This window comes from Gossypium arboreum, chromosome 8 (assembly GCF_025698485.1).
Source record: "Gossypium arboreum isolate Shixiya-1 chromosome 8, ASM2569848v2, whole genome shotgun sequence".
Taxonomy (NCBI): Eukaryota; Viridiplantae; Streptophyta; class Magnoliopsida; order Malvales; family Malvaceae; genus Gossypium; species Gossypium arboreum.
The window spans coordinates 71545933-71550541 of NC_069077.1; positions in this window are offsets into that span (position 1 = coordinate 71545933).

Consider the following 4609-nt stretch of genomic DNA (forward strand, 5'->3'; position numbering starts at 1 on the left):
GAAAAGTCAAAGTTTGGTAGGCATTAGGTGACTTATTTAGTAATAAAATAAAACAAAAAGGAAAAAAGGTTGTCATCTTTTCATCTTTCTGCTTCATCCACTGAAAATGGCAGCAAACATGGGGGTTTTGAGAGCCCAAACTTTCAGCCACTTAGTTCTCTTGCAAGTAAGTGTTTTTGAAGGTCTTTCTTGATAAATTTTGTATCTTTGTGACCCTTGTAGCTTAAGCTAACTAATGCAATGACTAGTTTACAAAATGGTTGAGAGTCTAGGGTTTTTCCATGTGAATACTCATGTTGTTTGCTGAATTTTTATGAAAGAAAATGAATTTTGGTTGTTTAATTAACAACTTTTGTCAAAGGATTTTTCATTAAACCACCTAAAATGGACCTTTTTGTAAATGTTATAAAATAGGTGATAAATGTGTGGAATAATTGAAATTGAGAGTTAATATAAGCTTAAATCAGTTTTGGCTAGGCTCGGTTAATGAGGAAATTCGATGAAAATCATTTTACGAGGTTTAGGGGCAAAATTATAATTTTGTGAAAGCTTAGGGGCAAAACTATAAATTTTCCAAAGTATGTTTTATGGGAAGCTAGTAATAATTAAAAAAATTTGGCTAAGCTTGGGTTGTGTTTAATTTCATGAATTTGCACTCTTATGTGATAGGGACTAAATTGCAAGAATGTGAAACATTAAGGGCAAAAGTGTAAAGTTGTCCTAATGTGAATTTTTGGACTAAATTGTATAAATTAATGACTAAATAAGTAAAATTTGTTACTATATAGATTGGGGGAGAAAATATTTGGACAAAGAACGAGGGAAAACAAAGTATTGGGTTAATCGACTTAATTCGTTGTTTTAGCGAACGAGATAAGTTCATATGGTTAGTTGACAGTGATCAATTATTAAATTAGAAATGATATAATGTATTATTATTACGTAAGATTTTTATCGAATCATGATCATATGAGATTGAATTGAAAGATCAATCTAAGAAAAATGCAGGGTCGAGTACAATCAGACTAAGACTCTGTAACATCCCAAAATAGGGCCTAAACAAAATAGTGGTTACAAAACCACGAAATTGAGATAAAAAATTTTATTTTGATTAATTTTTATAATTTACTGAGTGATTAGATTCATGTGTTAGAGTATCGATGGAAAATGTTATAGATAGCATGCTTAATTTACCTACTAAGGCTTAATTGAAAAAGTTGATAAATATGAGTTTTAGATGTTAAAGAATTAAATTGAAGAGCATAATTGAAGTTGAGGTCCTTAAATGGTAATTAGACCATTAGGTTTTCATGGACAAAAATGGACATACATAGATAAAAATAACTAAAGTTCTAATGAAGGGTATTTTAATCATTTGGTAATTAAAAGATTAGAAAAGGGAAAAAGATGGCAAAATGTACCCATTTTCTTCATTAGGCCGAAATTTCAAGGGTTCTTCATAGCTAGGGTTTTTTCAAGCTTCCAAGCTTCATAGTAAGTGATTCCAAGCCCCGTTTTTAATGTTCTTTACGTTTTTGAAGTCCCGGTAACTTGATTTAGCTTATTCTAGCAATAATTTAACCTAGGATTCATATTTGGAAAAATACCCATAGGTGAAATGTGTTCATTTTGTTTTTTTATGGTAGAATATGAACTTGAAATTATGTTAAACGACCTGAGCTAAGCGATTTTAAGCGTAAAGGAGTAAAACAACATAATCGGTAAAAATACCTAATGGTCATAAGTACATGTTAGAGTAGGAATTTGATGTTGCCGTAGGTAAATAAATAATTAGCATGTCATAAAACATAATAATTAGGGATAAAGTTTCATTTCCGAGCCTTGGGGAAAAAGTGTAAATATGCAAAAGTATAGGGGCAAAATCGTAATTTTTCTAAAGTTAGAGTTAAGGACTGTTTTGATAAATGTGAATATTAAATAAGTTAAATTTGCTATTATAGATCAAGAAGAATGAAATTCCGGGTTAGACCGAGGAAAGAAAAAGGTTGATGACTAAATCAAAATATTTGATCATATTTTGTATCAAGGTAAGTTTGCGTTAAATAAATGCAATGTTTTATTATTTATAATTAATGATGTTATTTTTCAGTATCTATATATTTATTTTGTAAATTTATTCCTTGATGATTCAAGCAAGAATTGACGGAGAAATGATATTTAAAAGTCCCGATTGAACCCTAGGAATGTGTAGGATACAAATGTCATGACGTTAGGGTTTAAGGATACCAAGTAAGACTATGCCAAGGCATGGCATTGGTAAGTTTTACAGGGAAAGGAAATCATGTAAGACCATGTCAAGACATGGCATTGATAAACTACTATAAAGCAAAGATCCCATGTAAGACCATGCCAACGCATGGCAATGGTGAGTTCATAAGGCAAGGATACCATGTAAGACCATGTCAAGACATGACAATGGTAAGTTTAAAAAAAAAAGGTACTCATGTAGCCTTAGTATTCCAAATGGTTCAACAGAAAATTTAAAGAGTGTACCAAAGGGAAGGTAAGATAAGTCCATGTTCTAAAGGTTCAGGTTATCTTGATAATTCATTTAGAATGTTGTTATTTATTTACATGCAAACTTACTAATATTTATGCTTACTCCCTTTCTTTTCTCTCTTTTTTATAGTATCACAAAGCCAACTCGAAAAATCATAAGGACGTCGGAGATCGCCTCACACTATCAACGACCTATCTCGGTATTTTATGACTAGAAATACTTTAAGTTATGGCATGTATAGGGACTTGGCTATTGTGTGTGTATGTCCTTATGATATGATTAAAGAATGGCATGTGAATACTTGGTAATGTTTAGCTTATGATATAGCTAAATAAGAACACGTTTTGGTATTATGTATGCCTAAATGTGGTTTGATGAAAGAAATTATGAAAGAGTAAGAGTTGGCCATGGAACAGTTAGGAAACAGCAGTAGTAACGTGGTTTGAAAAATCACTAAACATTGTTGAAATGGAATTAAATGGTGAATGTGATATAGAGTTAAATCTTATTAAGTTTATTTTCATAGGGAAGAAACAAAGCAAGCAAAGAAAGTCTATATTCTGAGATATTTAAATTTCTGTAAGACTGGTTCAGAGTGACTTTGTGATCCCTAGTTCCAAGTTTTGAAAATCACTAGAAATTTTACAAAAATAATTATAAGTCAAAGTTTATATTTCTATAGTCCTTACTGAGTCTATTTTCATTAGAAACAAATAGAAACATTATTTGATTTCTGTATAGTGAGATAATCAATTTTCAGTGAAGAGAGGTCAGGTCCGCTGAACTGCAAAATAGGGGAACTTTTAATGAAAAAACTGTACTAATTGGTCAAACCAAAAATTCTAGGAAAAATTTACAGATTTAAAGTTTGAGTTTTGTAACTCGAGTTATAATTAATTTAGTGACTGTTAGTCAGATGGTCAGTTTTATTATGAATAGTGAAATAAATTGTTTTGATTTGTGTAAGTAATCGAAAATTTTTTAATGTTCCCGGTCTGGTCCTGAACCATTCCAATTGCACATTTTAGGGCCTCGAGGGCCCCTTTTAGGGATTTATTGGATGAATGTGAGCGAATTAACTTTTAAAAGTAAAAAAAAAATTATGCCCCGAACAAGTAAGATAAGTCTGGTAACGCCTTGTGCTCGACTCTGACGACGGTCTCGGGTAAGGGGTGTTACAGACTCGTGATGAATTAATGGAAAAGACCATGATTGGACCATGGCAATATGAGAGCCAGTGTAAGACCACGTCTAGGACATGGCATCGGCACCGGTATATGGGAGCCAGTGTAAGATCATGTCTGGGACATGACATTGGCCTCGATATGTGTTAGTGTAAGACAATGTCTGGAACATGGCATCAGCACCGATATATGGGAGCCAGTGTAAGACCATGTCTGGGACATGGCATCAGCCTCGATACATGTCAGTGTAAGACCATGTTTGGGACATGGCATTGACACCGGTATATGCAAGCAGTGTAAGACCATGTGGAACATGGCATCGCCCTCAATATGCGAGCCAGTGTAAGACCATGTTTGGAACATGGCATCGTCATTGTTATATGTATCAGTGTAACACCATGTCTGGGACATGGCATCGGCACCGATGTATGAGAGTCAGTTTAAGACCATGTCTGGGACATGGCATCGACATTTTATCCTTTTGTATGATGCTTATCGGGTATCCTTTAGTATTCCAACTGGTTCAACGGGTGATTTAAAGATTGTGTCATGATTGATAAAAGTTATGATTATGTTGCAAGTGGTAAAGGTATGTGTGCAAAACTCATGAGAAATGATTTTAGTTTATGATGCACCTTTGGTAAGGATGCAAATAAGTAAGTCATGCCCATTAGAATGATTTTGTAATGACCTGGTGATTATGGGTCTATGCTTATGATGTATAAATATGTATTTTTACCATGATGGTTGAAATGATTTGTAAAGGTGTTATAAACTTAGTTATCATTATTTTACACTAAAATAGTTTTGGATAGCAGTAGTAGTCCGATTTTGAAAATCCACCAAAAATTGTGAAAATTGAGTTAGAAGTTGAATAAAATATGAAATTAAAGCTTATCGAGTC